This window comes from Muscardinus avellanarius (assembly GCF_963383645.1).
Source record: "Muscardinus avellanarius genome assembly, chromosome: 13".
Lineage (NCBI taxonomy): Eukaryota > Metazoa > Chordata > Mammalia > Rodentia > Gliridae > Muscardinus > Muscardinus avellanarius.
The window spans coordinates 20,604,340-20,612,683 of record NC_137799.1 but is presented as its reverse complement, the minus strand read 5'-3'; positions in this window follow the sequence as shown (position 1 = coordinate 20,612,683).

The window sequence follows — 8,344 nt, the reverse complement described above, 5'->3', positions numbered from 1 at the left end:
ATGTTTCTAAAATCATGGCCCCTTCCTTTCATATGAACCGTTGGCCAGCTGAGGCTTACTCAGTATTTACCAGGATATTGTTTTCTACAGGGAGAAATGCAGTTAATCTGGTAGTGAGGATTTGGATTTTTAAAAATTCTGAATTGTGGCTATTTACTGCACTCTGGTGGTGTAAGAAGGCTTCTGCAGATGACCAAAGAAAATGTTTTCCCTCTTGTGACTAGACTCAGCTTTCATCTTATTGGAGACTTAGGAAGCTAAATATTAATATTATGTGCATAATCCTCCTACCAAATAGTTGTTGAATACATGTATATTTATTTGTCCTTCTAACGGACACTTTTAGATTGTTCTGCATAAAATTCTTTAACAATATTACAACTATAGTGTAAGAATTTAGGTCATTAAACAGTGGTAATAAAAATATCAATGGTATAGAATCGGTGTTACTTGGATAATACTAAGAAACCAAAAGTGAAATAATTAGTCTCGTTACCTTCAAAAGCTTCCCTTCATCCTCCTCCTACAGGAGAGTTTGCTATTATCCTCTCTGCCCTCCTATGGCTCAGGGTATTATATATCCCATTGTATCTCTCATTTGTCATCTCGTCTTCCTTTTATTATGACCTATTTATAACTCGTCATGGTGGAACATGCATGTAATCCCAGTAGTTTGGAGGCTGAGACAGGTTCAAGGTCAGCCTCAGCCATTTAGTGTGAACCACAGCAACCTAGGGAGACTCTGTTTCAGAAATGAAAAGAAAAATAGGGCCTGGGGTGCAGCTCAGACGTAGAATGCTCCTGGGTTCCATCTCCAGGATTAAATGAAAAAGGCAACCCTATTTTTTGACAAATATGTTAGTCAGCATTTGGTTGCTATGACAAAAAATCCGAGATAAATAGGAAAGGTGTGTGTATCTTTGCCTCATGATTTCGGGGGGGTTCAGTCTATAGTCAGTTGGGCCTGTCAGGGCACAGTATATCATGGTAGGAGTATGTGGTAGAGGAAGTCTGCTCACCTCAGGGCAACCAGGAATCAAAGACAGAGAAAAGGCCTGAGTCCCACTATCCCCTTCAGTGGCACACCCCTAATGTCCTAACTTTCTTCCAGTAGCCCTACTTCATAGAGGCTCCCCTAGCAACCAATAGCACCACAGGCTGGGAACCAATCCTTTGCCATTTGGCCTTTTGGGTACGTTTAAGTTCCAAACCACAATAACAGACTCTTAACTGTCAGAAACTGCTTATTTTGGGAGATAAAAGAGGTGAGCAAAACAGACAAGACTTCCTGCTCCAAAGCAACTGGGATCAATTGAGAGCCAGACATTAATTCATCATAAACACACTTTATATTTAAAAAAAACAGGTGGCTGGAATTGAGTAAGTAAAGGGCAACTGGATATTAGATTACTACTTTTTAAGTTGGGGCATGTCATTTGGGACTTGTGTACTGTACTGAGCATTTCAAGATTTTGTCTTAAGAATAAGAGGGCTCCTCAAAAGGATTTAAGTGGAAGAGTGATCAAAATTTAATTTTAAAACAAAGTTGTTTTATAGAGAAAGTGGCTATTTTCTGCCTTATTTTAAAGCAAAAACCATACTTAACTAGGCATGGTGGTGGCACATAATTGTAATCCCTGTACTTGAGAAGCTGGGACAGGAGGATTACAGGTTCGAAGACAGCCCTTGAGACTTAGTGGGGTCCTGTTTCAAAATATTGTTTCAAAATAAAAACTAAAATACTGCTGGGGTGGCACTGAGATATAGAAATCTCCTGAGTTCAATCCTCAGTACTACAAAAACAAACAAGCAAATATGAAATCATATTTAGTATTTCTGTAGCATCTAGAAAGGTGGCTGGCATAGAGTAGGTACTTAGGTTTTTTAAGTTGAAATAATAATAAAAACCAGCAACATTGTTGAACATGGTGGTACATGCCTGTAATCTGTAATACCATACTTGGGAGGCGGAGAGAGGAGAATTGCAGATTTGAGGCTAGCTTTAGCAATTTAGTGAGACTCTAACTCTGTTTTAAAATAACAGAATAAAGAGTTGACAGAGTGGTTTAGAGATAAAATTCCACTGGGTTCAATCTCCAGTAACAAAATCAGAAACAAATAACAGAACATTCAAAATAGCAACAAGCCGGGCATTGTGGTGCACGCTTGTAATCCCAGCATTTGGGAAGCTGGGATGGGAGGACTGCAGTTCACGGACAGCCTCAGCTACTACTTAGTGATGCCCTTTGCAACTCAGTGAGACCCTGTTTCAAAATAAAGAAATGGGGCTGAGGGTGTCACCCAGAGGTAGAATGCCTCTGAGTTCCATCCCCAATATGGAAAAAAAAGCAACAACTAAGATTTTGGGGGCAATTATATATCTTCTATAATCCTGTCAATTATTCATCGTTCTTAGTAAACATCATCATGCCGATCAAGAGATGAGAAGATGATTAACCAGAGACATAGCATCACTTGGTACAGTTGGCTGATGGGGAAGCCAAGATTCACACCATTCTGAGATTGGTCAGGATCTACGTTATTCCCACAGCATGATAGGCTGTGTGGCCTCTCATAGACATTCCTCAACAATGTAGATTCTGAGGTATGGATGCTTTTAACTGTTATCCAATCTCTCCTGAGTTCCTAGGCTGGAGATCATCCTCATCTGATGCCTCTGGTGACACCATGTCCATCCTGCCTGATCATCTATCGAATCATCTCACTGTCCCAATCTTCAATAGAGAGCCTTCATCACGGCATCAATTTTAAGACCAACTTCCAGAACCTGGACACTGTCTCCCCAGCCTTAGGTCACCCTGGTACACCCAGCATGATCCCTTATCTATCCCTCACTGAGGACCCAAGAAAGCTACTTCCAACTTGTATCCTACAAAGTTTTTTTTTTTTTTATCATGTATCAATAATTGCTTTGATTCTTAGTAACGGAAGTCTCAAAACAAGTGTCATAAATAACTCTGGGAGATTTAGCGTTCATATATAATATGAAAATTTAAGGTAGGCATCCCAGAGCTTCTGTAGCCATTTCAAGATGTCAGTATAAACCCAAACTCATTCTGTTTTTGTTGTTGTTGCTTTCTCTTTCTACCCTGTGGGGTAGAAAAAAGGTAGTCCTTCTTTAGCTTGAATTTCCATTCAGATGATTGAAACTCCCTGATATTACAATTATAGTCTAGACAAGAAAAAGAAGGAAGGAAATGAATAAAAGTTAAACGCTGGCTAAATGGTTCCTTCCCTGTAGAACTTTCTCTAAAGTCATACCCAGAACTCTGATTATGTCTGATTGGCCATACCTGGTCATGTGGCCCTCTAGCTGGTGTTTTCAGTTGGATCATTAGTATTGATATTGATTTGACCTAGGCAGTCATTTACTGAGGCCCAAGGTGCTCACCCTGTGTTATTTCACTTACCCCTCAGCATATCCCCTTGACGAACACACTGTGAACTGGAGGAACAGGACCAAGCTTCTGCTTTCCAGAGCTACAAATGCTGAGTCGAGTCTCAAACTGACCCAAGCATGCCAGTGCTCCTTCAACAACAACTTTCTTTTTTCTCCTTCTTACAAGGACTTTCATGAGTGATCATCATCATTTGGAAATAACACTTTAGTTACACTATAATTAATTTTTTTTCTCAAAATTATATGGGTTTCACAAGGCTGAGAAATAAAGGAAGCAACAAAATGATCCAGAGGGCATGAGTAAGCTTCAGGGGAGCTAATCTCATACTGAGGATGTGTAGAAGTTTTCTTTTTTTCCTTACCTCTCATAGCCTTTATTCCAGTAATTCTTGAATGTAAACCAGTCATCATAATAGGGGAAGCTTGAAAGTACACATATTCTTAATCGCGCCTAGAATACCATCTGCATTCTTTCTGGGACAATGTTTGTACTTCAGGAGACAGGCTAGACTCTGCTATATTTTAGCTATTTTGGGGGTCTCTGTGACTTCTTCTGTATGGAAACTGGCTTCTATTTTCTCAATACAGGTGCTTTCTGAATATGCAACCTCACTGAAGCCTTTACTTGTGTGAGGTATATAAAACTTGCTCTTCTCATTTCTCAGATAATGCAACTGAGGCTTATGAGGCAGGATCACTTGATTTAAGGCCTCATAACTAGTTTAAGGTATTTCCAGGATTCCAGAAATCCCAGGAAACCAGGTCAGTCTGACTTGAAAGCACATGGATTTTTTCCACTCTGAGATGTTGCCTTGCATGAATCTAACGAAGAAGGGACAGCATCTTTGAGACATGCCAGAATCATTTCTCACCAGCACCAGACCTCCTGCTGACTAATAAATACCTACACGGATATTTTAACATTGCTTCCCAGAAGTCCCTGTCTCCATGGTTTTCCTGGACCTGTTCTGGAGGCCCCAGAAGACTGTTTTGTATAAAAAATGTAGAGAAGCTTGAATGAAAACTGAGGAATAGTTGCAATCAATGGGGATATTGAACCAGGCTGGAAATTAACATACCAAACAATTCTCAGCTGGCACAAAGCAATTTCTCCTTGGGCATTTTTCCTCTTCCAATTTTGTAATTCATGTTTATTTCAAGTGAAATTTGGCCCATCTGTATATGATTCAGTCACACTTAATCCATCAGGAGACCGTGCTCTGTCAGGGAAACTGATTCCAGTATACTCTAACGTTATACTGTGGGACCAAGGTCTGTCTGGAATGCCAGGGTTTGGTGGCTTGTAAGAAACATATGTGAAAGCAGATGAAGTTGTTTCCACACTGTCCGCTCCAATATACACATCCCTCTTTTGTGCTTTCTATTTGTCTTAGGTGACTCTGAAGGGCTTTCAAAATTGTTTTGTAACCAGACTTATCTGCCAGTTATTACCTCTCTTCTGGTTTCTTTCCATTTTTCCATAAACATGTTCTCAATTTCTTATTCTAAACTACAAAACAAACAAGCCCCCAAATAAAAAGGCAGCAAAAAAAAAAAAAAAAATACCTTCACTCACCTCTGTTCACGCTCAAATACATTTTCATACAAGCTTTTCCTGGGAAGTTTGCACTTTGTGACCTCCACTTCATTTCTCCTTCTGTTACGTCCTTTTTTCCCCATGATCCTGCTGAGATCCTCTGATGGAGGCCACCTTTCATTGCCAGCTCCAATGGTTGTTTCTGTTACTGGCTGATGGTCTCTGCTGGTACCTTTCTGCTGTTGACAGTTCTCAGCTGTCCCACTCACTCTGCTATTCTTTGTGTTCTTTCCACTTTCCCCTTTCCCTTTCACCTTTTTTTTTTTTTTTTAGTTTTATACTCACCTGTCTTTCCACATTCAAAAACAGTGGGTTTATTATGGCTCTTCACTTTTTATTTAAGACTCTGGAGTCAGAATGTCTGATTTTGATGCCCACTCTGCCATTTATAAATAACATGACCTTGGACAAATTTCTTAATCCCTCCATTCCTAAGTTTCCTCAAGTGAAAGAATAGTTCTTGTTGTATGCCAATGACATAGAAACTAAATAAATTTAATACATGTAATAGTCTGAAAATATTACCTAATGTCATAGTACTCAATAGATTTAAATGGTAATGCCAACACTGACCACAATTTAATAATCTGTAAATGCTTATAGAGTAGAATTGATGATAGGTGGAAATATGCTCTAATATTATAATAATTATTTTAGAATTTTATTGAATACATATTGTCTACAGGAGATAATCTCCATGTGTATAGATGTAAAAATTCTATATAAATTTTATGCACATAAATCTAAACTTAAAATATTAATAATATTAAACCATTTTTAAACAATTCATCAAGCAGAAAAGAAAGCCTAACACAATAATGATTTATGGTTTAATTTGTATTTTGATTATCAAGTACTATTGTTTACTCCTATGTTGTTAGATACATTAAAATATTGGTTAGGTATGGTATATATTCAAGTGTTCTAAAGTTTAAATACATATCTATTTTTAAAAGCCAATGTGATGATAAATATGCTTGCAATTAGCCTTATTATTGATATTTCTAATATTTTTGCCTGTAGACCAACACCAGAAGGCACATGGAATCTGGTCAGTGTATTAAAGTTTGTGGATTTGATCATATACCATAACATTTCTAAAGAGTATACAATATTTATTCTTAGAAAGATAATATTCATAATAAGTAGACAATTATGCATATAAGTACAACACACATATTGTAAAATGTAGGCTGAGAGAAAAAGAAAAAGCAGAATTGAGAAGAACAAGAGACACAGATATTATAGGACCCATGATACCTATCATGAGTGGCTCTTTCTGTACCTTCAAGGATTAGCAATTTGTTCAGTACAGATTAGTCGCTCCTAGGAATCTTTTTGTTAAACATAATTGGTGTTTGGGGATGGTATTGGTATAATAGGATATGTGTGATTTTTGAAAAATTAAAATTATGAAAGACTACTGATGGTTAATTTGGATATCAAATTGTACACATTGAAGAATGTCTAGATAATTGACAAAACATACACCTGGGCATGTCTATGAGAGTGCATTCAGAGACGACTGCCCTGTGGGTCAGCAAACTGGATAGAGAAGACCCACCCTGATTTTGCAAAAGCACTATCTAATAGGTTGAGGGTTGGGGCGAAATGGCATTTGTGCCTCCATTCTGTATCGTATCTGCCTTCTTTGCTCTGAGTCACCTTGAACTCTAGACTCCAGGAACAAGGTCTGATGCACACACATCTCATGAGGATGAAAGATTGCTCGTTCACTGCCTTCCAAAGTAGGTGTGTTTTTCCGATGCTATACCCTATGAAGATCAGTCGTGAGGTTCTTCAGACTTGGTCTTACTCCAGCAGCTCTCTGGGATGGTAGGAGCAGTGCAGTTAGGCTTTCAGCCTTGTGCCGGGGTTACATAATGTTTCTCTCTCTCTCTCTCTCTCTCCCCCTCTCTCTCTCTCCCTCTCTCTCTGTTATGAGGCTTCCAGCTTTTTGGACTGTACAACTCCTAGACAATCTAGCTTTCCAGCCAGATTGAATTTAAGCAGCCAATAGGCCATTGTGCAATTTAGCCTCTGTGATCCTGTGAGATAATCTAATAAATCCCCTCTTACACTAATACAGAAAATGTGTGCTGAGAAGTGTTTTCAATACACCTTATGATGTGGAGGCGCATTTGAAATTGGTTTATTATTGGAGGAATTTGGAAGAGTTTCAAGGAGCAGGTTGGAGAAATGTAAGCAGAGATTAGAGAGTGATTCTGCTGAAGGCTAAGAAGACCAGAATCCTGATAGAAATGCAGATAGGAAAGGTTATACTGTTGCCAGAGGCCTAGGCCAGAAACTTGAATTTGTTGTACCCAACGTGTCAGGTCTGGCAACTTGTCTCAAAAAATAAATAGAAAATAATGGAAGTAACATAAATCAGTACAGCTACACTGGGAAGACAAGGGGAATCATGTCCTTAACCCTGTCTTTGAGAGGATGACAATGACTTTGAGGATTTTGTAGGGAGGGTAATGAGGGCAAGAGTTTGGGCTTTGCATAGGTGGAGATTTTTCACTGTAGGTGATCTTGACCAGATGGTGATCTGGTCCATCATTATTTCATGATTGGTCAGACAGGGCCTTGTCCAAGAAAAGAAAGTTGTTGTTTCCTTGGCAGGGGTACACATTTCACTTAATTCACTAGACCTTGTTCTTGAATTTGAGGTGACTCAGAGCAAAGTGGACAGAGATGCCAAGTCTTTAATCCTGCTTTTGATCACTCATTCATTGGGCATTTGCAGGTAAACATGAAGAATCTAAGTTCTTGTTACAATACTGGTGAGGTTGCAGCTGTAAATGATGATTCTAAAGGAATTAAACTAGAGATTACCTGTTTGCATTTTATCTGGGACTTTGCAGAAGGCTGAATTTAAGCATGATGGAATAGTTTCTCTGGTAGAGGAGATTTCAAGGCAGCAAAGAAGGCAGTATGGGTATTGGCTGATTTTAGCTAGATTAGTAGTGAGAATCAGAAACAAAGAAGAACAATGCTGAAAATATGGAAAATTTACAGTTCAATTAGGAAAGAAGCATGTGTTAGGGAGCAGCCAGGAAGCTGTGGTTGCTAATGAGATTGGCCCTGATAAAAAGAAGACAGGTATTTTGCATCCAGACAATAAAAAAAAAAAAAAAGGCCTGGAGAACTTTTCAGAAATCTGCAAGGCCACCCCATCCAGTAGAAGCTCAGACTCATAGAAGTATAAATTTGTTTCAAAAATCTTCCAGGACAGACTTCCTTCAGAAATGAGACCTAAGGTTCTCTGTACAACCTGGACTGGGCAGTCGTGGAGGACTGATGAGTTGAGGCATTAGGGG